Genomic DNA, 15,684 nt, shown 5'->3' on the forward strand with positions numbered 1-15,684 from the left:
TTAAGATCCAACATAAGGGTGGGTGGGACAGCCCAAGGACAATTCCATCTTGCACCACTTTTCTGCCACTGCTGTGTGACAATGTTTCCTAGATGTGCTATGAACTGCCGTGTGTTGCGCCATTGCTCTGTCAATTAGTAACCAGCTAACTCGCTGCAGTCTTCGAGTTCATTGGTTTGTTAAACTGTACCTGCTACCCCTCCTGTTTCTGTGTGAGTTTGTTAAACCTTTTTAACATATTTTTCAAGGACAATTCCATCTTGCACTGTTTGACATTTTGACCTTGGGCTATCAGCTTGAGTAATAGTCGACAATTCAGGTCTCAACAGTATTATTAGGATGCCAATTCACATTGTGGACAATATGATTAGGTAGACTATTGAAATGTGGACAGTATTATTTAAGGGCTAGGGATATGGTTAAAGACAGGTCTAGGGATAGGCACAGGTGTAGGGACAGGGAAAGGGACAGGTCTAGGGTTAGGCACATGTGTATGGATAGGGATAAGGACAGGTCTAGGGATTGGGACAGGGTGAGAGTCAGGGACAATACTGTCTACATTTGAATTGTCAACATAAAAAATACTGTCTACATTTCAATTGATGTCCTAATAATACTGTCGATGTCAGTATATTGTCGACTTTAAAACCTTGTCTACTTTGCTGCCCATGTTATGTTGCTGTCAATCCAACATAAAGGTGGGTGGGAGGTCTGAAGAACAATTCCATCTTGCATCAGTTTTCTTCTCGCCACTGCTGTATGGCAATGATTCCTAGATGTGCTATGAACTGCCGTGTGTTTGTGCCGTTACTAATCGACAGAGCAACCAGGCAGCTCACTGCAGTCTTAGAGATCATTGATAGCACTGTTAACTTAGCTGCCTTAAGCCCATTGTTAGCCACAAAACTAACACTCCTTGTTGCTGAAGTGTTTGGTTTATTAAACTGTGCATGTCCTTTTTAAGATCCATTATAAGGGTGGGTGGGAGTTTCCAAGGACAATTCCATCTTGCACCACTTTTCCTTTCAGCTACCGCTGCGTGGCAATGTTTATTAAAAGTACTATAAACTGCCATGTGCTTTGCAAAACTTAGCTTTTCCATGAGACCCATTGGTGATGCAGATGAGTCAGCACAACATTTTTACATCTGGTCTGGTCTAAAAAAAAATTGGCCAAAATGTGTGACACTTCTGCCGAAACTCCACCTGATCCTACTATTTACATCCAAAGAATGGTGGAGGATTATTTTAATGCCAGCATACAAACAGTCATGACAGACAGTCCCTTTACATACTGGGATAAAGGCAATTTGGAGACCGATGTACAAACTCGCTTTGCAATACCCTCCAGTGTGTACTCATAAAGAGTTTTCAGCATAGCTAGCTAGGCGGGAACCTTGTCAGCGATCTGCGTAAGAGGCTATAGCCTTTTAATGTGGAACATATGATGTTCATCAAAATGAACTACAATTTCCACGAAGAAGGCCTTTACCGGCAAATACATCAAAGTACAGAGACTTCTGTAATGGTGGATTTTATGGGCTATTTATTTATATTGTGTGAAGATGATGTACACACTGATGAGGGGGAGGATGATGACAACAACAACATCTTGCCACTGTAGAGTTCATTGACAGCACTGTCGGTTTAGCTGCCTTAAGGTCATTGTTAGCTTGTCTTGTGGGAGCCCAAACAAATCAAGCACTTCAGCCACAAAAGTGGCACTCCTTGCTGAAGAGCTTGGCTTGTTAAACTGTACCTGCTTCCCCTCCTGTTTCTGTGTGAGTTTGCTAAATCTTTTCTTTTTTTTTTTTTATTGTAAAGAAACAACTTTAATTCTAACATTTAAATAAAGTTTGTAAGCTTTAAGCCGAAAATAACATTAGATGATTACACACTACTGTAGTGAAGGTCAATCAAACAAATTACAAATAATTCTTAACCAATGGCAACAATGCTTTAAAAAACACATTTTATTTACGCTTGTGATCTGAGGTTCTTCATATGATGTACCACAACACTTTTCATTATATTTGAAGAATAACTCCACCCTATATCAAAGCCATGATCAACCAAAAAAACACTACTACTGTCCCTAAGGGTGCCCTGTTTATTTTAAATGGCACAACTCAGATATTAGATTAAATTCCTTTTAAAGGTACAAATGTTCAAAAACTTTTGTTTATATAGAGCGAGACGCAGATATTTTTTCAATCTGTTCCTCTTGAGCTTTATTACAGACTGCAAATGTAATGGTCAGCATGAATAATATATGGATGTCATCAGAAATAGTCCACCTTTTACAGGAAAAACAGCATTTTATTTAAAGTAACTGCAACAACATGAATTTCAGTAGCTGTAGAACAGAACTTAAGAAACAACAGTTTTGCGCTCCTGAAATGTGTTGTCATAATTAAAATACAGTAAGGTCTGTATTAAATAGTGTCCATTTTTTGAATAAAGTATTTTTATTGAGATTGTTTAGCTAGAACATACAAATAACATATCTAACATTCAAATTAAATAAACATCTATCCCTGCCTATGTCGCTATAAACATTATACAGTAGTATCTTGTGAACTTTTAGGCCGATAATACCATCATTGTATTTTTATTGCACTACAGCCTAAATTTATTGAAGCTGCATAGGGCTGAGAGCTAAACGTCTGCCTGGTGATTCCCCAATTCCATCATATCATCCTGATGAGGGTGGATAACATAACTTGATTCATACTAGTGGTGATATATCTTATGGTATTTATGCATGGCTTTTCAACTATCATACATGAGCTGTTCATGCCTCCATACCTCATTAACTAGATTGATCCAGTGAGATACACTAGGTGGTCCAGTAGCCTTCCATCCCCTTGCTATATTAACCTTAAAAAAAATATATATTTGAATAGTGGGTTATTTAAATTTTCTTTTAGTGTAGTGCCAAACAGACATATTTTAGGGCATAACAAAGGGGTCATAGGTAGTGTGGAGGAAATGAAGTCCCATATTTGGCTTCAGAAGGACTGGACAACTGGGCATGACCATAAAATATGCCAAAAAGTGCTCTCAGTGATACCGCACCAGGGACACTCTGAAGAAGCGCACAGTCCCATTGCTTGGGTCTTGGCTGGTGTTAAGTAAACCTGTGTACCATGTAAAAATGGATCTGCTGAAACTTAAGACAAGATGTGGCATGTCTAGTATTTCCCACCACCATATTCCACTCCTCATTATAAAGAACCCCTACATAGCCTTCCCATTTTATTCTGAGGAGATCTAATCCTCTCGTGGACACCTGAGGCAATAGTATGGCATTGAGCAGCGAAATAGTCTTATATGACCCTATAGGTCGTAATATATTTTTAATCGTAGAAGCTGACATATGAAGCAAACCCTCAAGAAGCTGGGCATTCAGTGAATGTCTCAGCTGCAGATACCGGAAGAACTGATTGTTGGGTAATGGGAAGGTCGCTCTCAATTGTTCATATGTAGTTAATTGATTGTCTATATATATTTGACCAATTGTGTGAATTCCCACATCCTTCCACAGCATTGAATCCTCCAACCCAACCAGTTTCCTGAAACCAGTTTTGAACCATAAGGGAGTGTCCGGGTCTGACCCTTAACCTCCCATAAGAGCATGTGATATTGGCCAAATAATTGATGCCTGTCTTATTATAGGAGCCACCTTGCTAGGTCTGGCTTAGTTAGCTCACCCAAGAAGTGTCCGAAAGTGGTGTTCTGCAAATCACCTAACCAGGGGACCAAATGTTAAAGCTGAGAAGCAAGATAATAAATTCTAAGATTGGGCAGGTTCAATCCTCCTGAATTTTTGGTTCTACATAATGTGTTAAAGCACACCCTAGCTCTCTTACCACTCCAGATCAGGGAAATTAGATTTTTATTAATGTTTTGGAAAACCTTCAATGGTAGATACAATGGGAAGTGCTGGAGGGGGTATAAGTTTTTCGGTTGGATCACCATTTGTATTAGGTTGATCCTAAAATTGACCTTGAGAGGAAGCTTATGACATGTATGGCTTTTAGTCTTTAAATATTCTGTTATTGGGTCAATATTTAGAGAAATAACTTTTAATGCATAGGCTGTAATCCAGATACCTAAATATTTAAACCTGTCGGTCCACAGAAGTGATTGACAGTACACAGCAACTGGCGAAGGTTGCCACCCCATCGGAAAAACAACAGATTTGTCCCAGTTGATCTTGTCCTGCATATAAACCAAAGTCCTCAACCACCTCTAAAAGGTGAGATAAAGACCTATCAGGTTCCTCAAGGAAGACCAACATGTCATCCGTGTAAAGTGCTATGCTGTCAGTGATTCCTCCCATCTTTATGCCTCTAATGTGCTCATGGGAGCGGATTAAACAGGCCAGGGGCTCAATCGCTAAAGCACACAGGGCAGGGGATACAGTGCAGCCGTGTCGAGATCCCTGACCCAGACCAAACAGGGCTGTCGTAATTCCATTAACACTCATTGTTGCCGCTGTGCAGAATATAGTAGCCTAACAAGACTAATAAACCTGGGTCCTAAGCCAAACTGCTCCAGCACATGCCAGAGATAGTCCCGCTCAACCGAGTCAAAGGCCTTAGCCGCATCCAAGGCCTCGACCACTGCCCTCTCCCCAGTCGACCGGATCCTCTGAATCTGTCTAACATTAGTAAGCGTAGATTTGCCAGGCATAAACTCTGCCTGATCTGGGTGGACAATCTCATGAATTAACCCATTAAGCTGTATGGATAGAATTTTAGCCAGAATTTTGGCATCTGTGGTAATCAGGGAGATAGGGTGATATGAACCCGGATACAAAGTGCTACGTGCCGGTCTCCCGCGGCACCTACCCTGGAGCCGGCGCACTCACCTGTCTCCTCAGTGCTCCGTCTCCCTCTGCGATGTCTCCATCAGCAGCTTAGGCGCAAGCCTCCTGCACCCTCTCTTCAGGAACGGGTGCACTCACCGCCGCTGCGTCCCTGCCGGCTGACGCTGTCCATCAGACGTTTCTGCGCATGTGCAGAATCGTCTGCCTCTTCTCAGCTTCTTCCTCATCCTATTGGTGGAATATTCTAACAGTCCTATATTAGACTCCTTGTGTCTCTTCTCAGCGCTGGTTCTTTGAGTCTGCTCTATCCTCTGTGCTGGAAGCAGCTCCCTGGGCTACGGCATTACTGCTCTCTACTGATTCCTGTTTTCTCCTGGCTTCCTGTGTGTCAGTGCTCTGGTGATTCTGCGCACTCTGTGTGGCTGCCAGCATTTCCACTCCTTAGTGGTTACTCTATAGTTCTTCACTACCTTCCACTCATTAGTGGTAACACCACAGATCATCGCTACATTCCACTCATTAGTGATAACACAGCAGATCATCGCTACATTCCACTCATTAGTGGTAACACCGCAGATCATTGCTACATTCCACTCATTAGTGGTAACACCGCAGATCATAGCTACATTCCACTCCTTAGTGGTTACTCTGAAGTTCATCGCTACATTCCACTCGTTAGTGGTTACTCTGAAGTTTATCGCTACATTCCACTCCTTAGTGGTTACTCTGAAGTTCATTGCTACATTCCACTCTTTAGTGGTTACTCCGAAGTTCATCGCTACATTCCACTCCTTAGTGGTAACACCACAGTTCATCGCTACATTCCACTCCTTAGTGGTTACTCTGAAGTTCATCGCTACATTGCACTCCTTAGTGGTAACACCACAGATATCGCTACACTCCATTCATCAGTGGTAACGGCTACAAACATCCAGTTCTCTTACCTCTTCTACATCCCTCCGTGGAGCTACTACCTGTCAATCCTTCGCTCCCTCTCTCACGGTTCATTGGGAACTTCTCTAGGGGGCCGTGACCTGCAAGTGGAAGCCGCAAAGTCCAAATTGCCTTGCGGGAATCTCTGGCGAACACCTTCCATTTGTTAGACTCCGCACCCCTAGGTGAAGTCACACCAATCCCAGTTGAACTGCAAGGATCCAGTTTCTCCTTGTTGATACCGTAACACAAAGGTTCTTTATGAGGTTTCAATATATGGATGACTATGGCTTCAGACATAGAAGGGGGAAGTGAACCATACTCCAGCAATTGATTGTAGGTGTCTAACAGCCTAGGGACAAGGAATTCTTTGTACTGTTGGTATACTTCTATCGGTATACCATCAATGCCCGGTGCTTTATGGTTGGAAAATGAAGAGACGGCTGTAGCAATTTCCTCCTCAGTACAGGGGGGGTCCAAGAGGTCAACCGCTTCTTGGGATAGCCTACCGTTAAAGTAGGTTATAAGTTGAGTTGGCGTGTATGGAGCTTGCATGGAATATAGATTACTATAGTATTCATAGAACACTCCCGCAATTTTGGCCTCTGTATATTGTTTAATATTATATTTGTCTATGATAGCTGGGATTGACCTATGAGACATTTCATCTCTTGCTTGACACGCCAAGTAAATCCCTCCCAAGTCGGCTTGGAAATATTGATTATGTCTGGAGAAGAGAAGCCTTTGACTGTGCTTGTCATATAGAAATTCAGTCCAATCAGACTGTGTTTGAAGCCAGTTCAGTCTATCCTCTACAGCACGAGACCTAATGTATAGGACCTCAAGGTCTTTGCATCTCTGCAAAGACCTTGAGGTCCTATACATTAGGTAGGAGCTTACATCCTAAGGGAGGTCCTACCCTCCCTTAGGATGTAAGCGCATTTGAGCAGGGCCCTCTTCCCTTTGTTCTCCATACCTGTTCTTCTGCTCCGTCTTTACTGCATTAGCCTGCCTGGAGTCTCTGAAGTTTTGGTATTTTTTGTTTACTGTGTGTTATGTTTGACCTTGGTTAGTCTACTGTTTTTGCTGTGTACGCTGCGGAACTCTTGTGGCGCCTAACAAATAAAGGATAATAATAATAATCTCTGCACCAGCTCTTCCTCTTTTTGCTTGTTAAGTTTTTTAATACTCACTATATTCCTTATAAAGGTACCCCTCTTAAAGGCCTTGAACTAGTCCCAAAGCACAGCTGGGTTGACTCCCATCTTATTGTCTCTTTAAATTACTCATCCCAGAGGCATGTCAGGCCAGTACTCCCTCCAAGTTTAAACAAACAATGCAGATTAAGTTTCCAGAATTGAAGTCCCCGTTCAGGCTTAAAATCAAAGACTGCTTAGATAGAAGAGTGGTCAGAGATGCCTCTAGGAAGGTAGTCCACCCCAGATACCAAGGGGACCAGAGTGTGTGAAGCCAAGACTATATCTATTCTTAATAGGGAGTGGTGGGTGTAGGAGTGACAAGAAAAATGTTTAACCTCCGGGTTTCTAAATCTCCAAACATCCACCAGACCCAAATCGTCAATAAGTTTACCAAAGGCAGTGGACCCATTGGGTAGTGACAGAGGGTCTTCACACCACCTATCTATGGATACATCTACTACATTAATGAAGTCTCCTAGATATAGCACTGGTGTGTCCGTAGCTGTGAAAACAAATGCGGCACCCTTACACATAATGTCATTACTATATGGAGGGGGGATGTAGACAGCCAAAACAGTTAATGGGGGTGTTATTGAATGAGGCCCTAATAAAAACATATCTGCCCTCTGGGTCAATCTGTATCTGGTCTAAAACAAAATTAAGCTGTTTTCTAATTAACACTGAAACACCTCTGGAGTAAGTAGAATGGGTGGCATGATAGGCCCAACCCACGCAAGGTCTCTTAAGGGAAAGAACCTTGTTACCAGTAAGGTGGGTTTCCAGGAGACATGCCACATCAGGACTGGATTTTCTGACCTGACGTAGCACCAATGAACGCTTAATTTTATCATTTAACCCACTAACCTTCCGGGCGAGCAGACCTCCACGCTGGGCAGGTTTACTCACAGTTAGGGTTGCCATAATAGTCTATCATCTGGATGAGACACATTGCAGGACCACACCACTGGAAAGTCTGGAAAAGGGATATTTGCCTTCAAGCAGCTCTGTGCAGCAACCAGTATAGTACAGCAGTAACATATTATCCTAGAGTATGTAGAAAAAGACAGTTCAACTTGATTAAGTAGATGAGAACATATGATATAGCGACCTACAACTAACATGACAACTTTTCCTTTCCCACCCTGTATACCCATTCTAATTAAGGCATACCTAGATCCCTCAAAAATCAAAACTTCCTATCGATTATTTCCTAAATCCTAGCAAGAGAAAACCTAGACCTCTACTATCTAAATAATAGACAAAGCTTAACTCCGCTAGAACATTTTCTCTGACTTCAGTAGCAAAATATAGAAATATCCCATATACAAGCAAGCCCATCACTAGGTACAATTCAATGATCTTTTTGCCGGGCAGGTAAACATCTTTCAAGCCAATCCTCTGCCTCTCGCAGAGAAGTAAAAAATGGAACTTGCCATCCACTGTGTTCCTGAGCCTGGAGGGAAATAGCATAGCATAAAGAGCTGGTGTTTTTGCAGCTTTTTCTTGATTGAGGTGAACTGTGAACAAGCTTTTTGGACCTCTACCGCAAAGTCTGGAAACACCATTTTTGTTTGATTTCCAAACCGTACGGGACCTTGCTGTCTGGTCATCCAAAGGATCATATCTGTTTTTGAAGTGCTTCAGCTTGGCAATAAAGGTACGAGCTGGGGCACCTGGCTATGAGCCCTTTTCACAATGAAGTGCAGGGAGAACTCCTCTGTCGAATTCTTTTATGAGCCAGTCTTCTAGAAATAATTCAGGTTTGACGCCTTCCACTCTTCCTGGCAACCCAACAAATCAAAGATTGTTGCGACAAAGCCTGCCTTTCATATCTGTCATCTTAATTTTGCATTAGCCACCTGGACAGTCAGATCGGAATTGTCACTCACCGGACTGTGAGTGCTACTTCTAAGGTAGCTAGGAACCGTGTCCGTCCATTATAATGAGGTACTGCGCATGTGCAGTCCCTTCTAACCTTCAGTTCTGTTCCTTTAACTTAATTGGCTGATCAGGCAACACTCCCTATATTAAGCACCTGTGGTCAATACCATGTTGCCTGATCTTGGAGTCTCATTCCTCATGAGTCTCTGAAGGTGTTCCAGTGCCTCCTCGTGTGTTCAGCTGATGCTGATTCCTGTTTGCCATTTGTGGTTTCCAGACCACTTCTACTCCTCGTGTTCCTAGTGACTTCAGCAGCTGATTCCTATCCGCTGCCTCCGTGAATCTACAGTTACAGATTACTTCAAACTCTCCTGTGTTTCATCGTGACTCCAGCAGCTGATTCCTATCCGCTGCCTCCGTGTGTCTAACAAGTTACAGATTACTGCAAACTCTCCTGTGTTTCATCGTGACTCCAGCAGCTGATTCCTATCCGCTGCCTCCGTATATCTACAGTTACAGATTACTTCAAACTCTCCTGTGTTTCATCGTGACTCCAGCAGCTGATTCCTATCCGCTGCCTCCGTGTGTCTAACAAGTTACAGATCTCTCCAACTCTCCTGTGTTACATCGCTACTGTTCCAGCTGATTCCTGTTAGCTACTTCAGCGTGTCTACAGAGTCCTGCTCGTCTCAGCGCTCCAGTCTGCATTCTACCTGTCGTCAGCTGACCCGCTGCCTACTGCTTCTACAGTGTGTCCATTTGTGTCAACTTGCCTGTTAGCATCGAGTCTACGCTCCTCGGCTTCCAGCTCTGCTACATCGCTTCAGCTCTCCCGTGGTCTCCTGCTGTTCAATTTGATATACTACTGCTTCCTGAGTATTTTGTTGTCCTTGCTGGCCTACCTACAGTGCGCTGCACCTACCTGCCGCTTCCATTCTGCAAGGACTTCTCATCTCGTCAGTTCCCTGCCGCTCAGGTATCCCTGCAGCTATCTCTAACAGCCTGCTCATCTGAACCACGGTATGCATACTTCTCATTGACTGTGCTGGTGTATTGCATATCCATCTGGACTGAGTTGTTCTCCTCCGGAGTTTCCATCCTCTGAGACTATTGCTATTATTGACTGTGTTTCCTTTTGCTGGACTATTCTAGTGACTTTGTTTATCTGTGCAGTGCTGTTCATTCATTATTATTATTGTGTGCAGTTCAACGTGGGATTAAGTTCAGTGTACCTGTGTAGACTCTGCATTGCATTTATCTCCTCGTGTCCTTCCTCACATATATATTCAGTGGTACAACTTGCTAGAGGCAGACCACTGATTCCTGTTTCCCTGTGTCACCAGTTGCATATATCCTCTCACATAAGCAGTGGTACAACTTGCTACACGCAGACCACTGACTTCCCCGTTACCTTCACCTGGATTCCATTCCTTCACTTCAGACAGCGGTAAAACTTGCTATACGCAGACCGCTGACTTCCACCTCCTTATTACTCCTGGACATTCCTTCTCACTATAGCAGTGGTACAACTTGCCGTGCGCAGACCCTTGACTACCCTCACGTGTCCTTGTCCATCCGGATCCTCGTGTTCAGTTACCTATTGTTTACCAGTGCTGCTAGTCATAGACTTTCTGAGCATTCTCTAACCATCTGCTGTTTCCAGTTCCATTATCACCCTGTCACCAGAGTATCATATACCAACTCTACTGCTCTGATAAGACCATCAGCGGGTGATACTGGGTAAAGACTCCTAGTGCCCGTGACAGGAATTCTCTCCACGAAGGGGGGTAGTAGAATCCTCAAGATTAGAGAGTCTATGTTCCACCTCTCCCGCTCTTTCCAGCATCCCTTGAAGGTCATGACGTATTAACGAGAGGTTGGCCTGGACCTCATCAATTTTGTCCATAACCCTCTTCTCTGAGGATGTGATGGCCAACAGGACCTGTTGGAGGGATGGGGGATCAGTCTGCATTGCAGCATCTACTTCCGCAGGAGACGGGGAAGACTGAGAGACAAGGGGCGGTGAAGAAATCATCCTGGAGCTCTGAGATTAATTGGTTTTTCGAGTATTTTTCTCCATTTTAGCCGTTGTCGCAGTGGCATGGTTTGGCATGCCCATATTACAAATCCCAAGACTGCACTGTGGTTCCAAACTGTTTTCTATTAATTGTCAACCGCAGTGTTACAGACTTCCTCTAACAGTATACAACAATTAGTCCCAGACTACAAACCTCAGTGCTCTATGAACATATTTGTGAAGTGAATACAGCGAACAAGTCCCAATTTACAGACCCCCGTGCTGTAAGTACATATTATTGTGCTTGGTAGCAGAGTATATCCCGGTGTATAGACTCCCATGCTGTATGTATGTATAATATCCTGGGCCTGTCACAAGAATGAGTCCCAATCTACAGACCTCTGTGTTGTATTTTGTATTGTGTGCTTGATACAATAGTATTTTACAATTAAACGATACTTATGTGTATTTGGTAAACTGAAAATGTTTATTCCAGCAGATCAGGTATATGCTAGGCAACAAGTTAGTGTCCTTATTGTCAGTGATGTATCTCCACAGTCTTAAACAGATGATTTTGATACAAGTGTGCAATCGAGTGTCCTTGAATATAGATGTAGTAGTAAAAGAATGACAAGGTGGAGTCACCTCCATTTTTAACATGCACAAGCGATATATAAGGTAAACACTACCCTTCAAATACAGTACTTAGCACTATTACAGGCATTCAAATAATAAAGGGGGTCAGTCACTTTAGAGGATGATTAGGAAGTCACTGTGATGTTGAGGCATATATAGGGAGATATACAGAAGGTATAGCAGACAAATATGTAAGGCAGCGGTTCCCAAAGTGTGCATCACGGCTCCCAGGGGTGCCGCGCCGCTGTCACAGGGGTGTCGTGGTCAGGAAAAAAAACCCATAAAACTTTCCAATCCGGTGGCACCCGGGACCCAGCATCCTCCTCTCTCCTGCCACTTCTCACTGAATGTCGTGGAGTGATGACGGATTGGTAAGAAGACAGAAGAAATAGAAAGAGAAGGCTAATTATGGTAAGTAAAGAGATGGAAGGGAAATAGTGATAGGAAACAGTAATGGGAGGCAGAGTCAGTATGAAGGAGGGCACCAAGTGCATGGATGAAAGAGGGCACAGAGTGCCTGGATGAAAGAGGGCACAGAGTGCCTGGATGAAAGACGGCACAGTGTGTGTGGATGAAAGCGGGCACTGAGTGCATGGATGAAAGAGGGCACAGTGTGTGTGGATGAAATAGGGCATAGAGTGCATGGATAAAGGAGGTCACAGAGTGTGTGAATGAAGGAGGGCACAGAGTGCGTGAATGAAGAGGGGCAGAGTCCGTATAAAGGAGGGCACAGAGTGTGTGGAAGAAAGAGGGCACAGAGTGCCTGAATGAAAGAGGGCACAGAGTGTGTGGATGAAAGAGGGCACAGAGTGTGTGAAAGAAAGAGGGCACAGAGTGTGTGGATGAAGGGGATACATAGTGTGAGGATGAAGGGGGCACAGAGTGTGAGGATGAAGGGGATACATAGTGTGAGGATGAAGGGGGAACAGAGTGTGAGGATGAAGGGGGTACATAGTGTGAGGATGAAGGGGGCACAGAGTGTGAGGATGAAGGGGGTACATAGTGTGAGAATGAAGGGGGCACAGAGTGTGAGGATGAAGGGGGTACATAGTGTGAGGATGAAGGGGGCACAGAGTGAGAGGATGAAGGGGGTACATAGTGTGAGGATGAAGGGGGCACAGAGTGTGAGGATGAAGGGGGTACATAGTGTGAGGATGAAGGGGGCACAGAGTGTGAGGATGAAGGGGGTACATAGTGTGAGGATGAAGGGGGCACAGAGTGTGAGGATGAAGGGGGTACATAGTGTGAGGATGAAGGGGGCACAGAGTGTGAGGATGAAGGGGGTACATAGTGTGAGGATGAAGGGGGCACAGAGTGTGAGGATGAAGGGGGTACAGAGTGTGAGGATGAAGGGGGCACAGAGTGTGAGGATGAAGGGGGTACATAGTGTGAGGATGAAGGGGGTACAGAGTGTGAGGATGAAGGGGCACAGTGTGATGATTTTTGTACATGTTTTTTAATTTTGTTTGATCTTATTCCTCTGAATATCAGCTGCAGAATTATAATTGAAAAAAATGTATAAAAATAGTATTTTCCGTTGGATTTATGTGTATTATTTCTGCAAACAACTTACTAATTATTTCTGTCCTAACCTAAATGCTAATTACGTTACTTTGATCCAACTACTTATAAAAGGGACTGCTCGGTAATTATTTTGGAGGGGTGCCTTGAAAAAATATGGAGACTTTAAGGGTGCTGCGAACTGAAAAAGTTTTGGAACCACTGATGTATGGCTTCAAAATGGTGGCAAGTGGCAGTTATTATGCAGGCTCACTTTTTCCCTTCCCTCAATCTCAAACGATTTACCGCTGTAAAGTCTCAGAGGGACAAAATACAGGTGCCTGAACACTTAGCTGGGAGGAGATCTATGACCCAGATGGCGGACAAAATCTGGAATAAACAGCCGGAGGCTGAGCGCTACACCTTTGCTCACAAAATATCGGAATTTGGAGACCAGAGAGGTAAGATATCAGGATAATTGATCTGATGTAGCAGGATAGCTATGAAGTGTACGTTAACTCTACAGCTGGTTAGGCCACGCCCATATAGTGCCCATTTTAACAATCAAATGAACTGATAAAATTGACCCCACTGTTTATTGACATATGTAAGTGTACATGGACTATAAAGCAAAATGCAGTTTCCAACAAATAAAAGTTTTTAAAAGTTTATATGTCTGTGTAGAGAAACCCGTATAAGAATCCTAATCACAGCAATGGACAATTTAATGTGACATACAAAAATGGAAAAGATAAAACAATTTGATATTCAAAATTGAACCTACATGCGTTGGCAATACCCAACAACTTAAAAATCCACTTTATTCCTTGTAGCAACTTTTACGTAGTGCCAGGGATTTTCAAATTATTTCTGCCCAATTATAGTAACAAACTAGACAGCACAATATAACATTGGCCGAACAGTTAACATGCATGTTGCTTGCTTGGAGCCTAAAGGTAGTAAAGGCGATCAGCAAGTGACAAATGTGGTTCTCTGTGGACACTTTGACCCACCAAAAACGCTAGTTTATGGGCATACAGTGCAGGCACTCGGATAACTCTAAAGACAATTCCATCTTGCACCACTTTTCTTTTCTGACATTGCTGTGTGGCAATGTTTCCTAGATGTGCTATAAACTGCTGTGTGTTTGTGTCATTGCTCTATCGCTTAGCATCCAGCCAGATCTCTGCAGTCTTTGGCCGAAAGTGGATGAAAATATTGTGACCTGTGAGGTTGTCAAAATTGACTGGAAATGACTGGAAATTAGTGTTATTGCGATTAATAATAATAATGTAGGAACAAAAAAGAGCCAAATTATGTGATTTTTAGCATATTTTAGCCATTTAAAAAAAAAAAATTCAGATCCAAAACCAGGACATGTGAGGGCGGTTTTGCCAAAACCAGAGCACAAAGTTAACACAGATCCAAAACCAAAACACGGGGGTCAGTCAACATCTATAATTTGAACCCAAGGTTGGAATTGTTTCTCAGGGATTATATTGCCACTGTATTTGTCTTCTGGTTATACATGGAGGACATGCTATTACCATCATTCATTCTGCCTACTTGTGAGGAAATGCCCCTGCAGCAGGAGGAGCACTGAAAACAAACAAATTGATCTGTGCATATCACTACTTGGGGAAAAGGATTCCCTAACAGCCATCTGTTCCAGTGTCGGGTGACACTTACATTCATTTGTCAAGAAAATACCAAGACAAGGTTGTGTCTCTGCAGAATGCCAGCATCCTGTCTGAGTATACTTATTTACTAGCAATTATGTGACAGTCATACTTTGCAGTAATTACATCTCTTTACACAAGGATCGTTTTTATGTGATTTAGAGCTATTAAGAGTAGAGATGCTCACTGACCCCCTTCAACTGGTTTGGGTTTTGGATCTGAATTAGCTTTGTGTTTTGGTTTTGGCAAAATCACCCTTGTGTGTTTTGGTTTTGGTTTTGTATTTTTTAGAAAAAATCCTAAAATATGCTAAAATCACATAATTTAACTTTTTTTTTGTTCCTACAATATTATTAACCTCAATAACACTAATTTTAAGTCATTTGCAGTCAATTTTGACCACCTCACAAGTGACAATATTATATTCATATACTTTCGGACAAATACTGCAGCGACCTGTTAAGGAGGAGGAAGTGGAAGGATTTGGTGTGGGACTGGATATAAGAGGTAAAGCTGAGGGCTGAGTCATGGGTTACTCCAAGGCAGCTGGTTTGGGTGACAGGAGAAAGAATGATGTTGTCAAATAAGAGGGAGATATTGGGAGGGATATTGACAACCAACCCCAGGCTGTTCAGCTAAGGGCTGGATTATCTAGGGATTATCTAGGGAGTGGGGTCTGCAAAAAAATTGTGCGAGCCCCCCCTTTAGGAAGACCTAGCCCCTGGGGTGATGGGTGTAGGTCAATAAAGCGTGAAAAGTAGAGAACAAGTGAAAAAACACCATTTTAGTTTGTGGAACAACAATTCCCAGCCAGCCCTGGCTGTCATTAACAGTCTGTGCATGCTGGTGCTTGTAGAACTACAAGCACCAGCATACCCATGGCAGCTAGGGTATGTTGACACTTGGAGAACCATAAGTACCACCATGCGCTGACACCAAGGGCGCCGCACAATGAAATATAATATATAAATAGATGAGAGGTCTATGTATACTGTAGGGGGTTTTC

Source organism: Mixophyes fleayi, chromosome 2 (genome assembly GCF_038048845.1).
Source record: "Mixophyes fleayi isolate aMixFle1 chromosome 2, aMixFle1.hap1, whole genome shotgun sequence".
In the NCBI taxonomy this organism is placed as follows: domain Eukaryota; kingdom Metazoa; phylum Chordata; class Amphibia; order Anura; family Limnodynastidae; genus Mixophyes; species Mixophyes fleayi.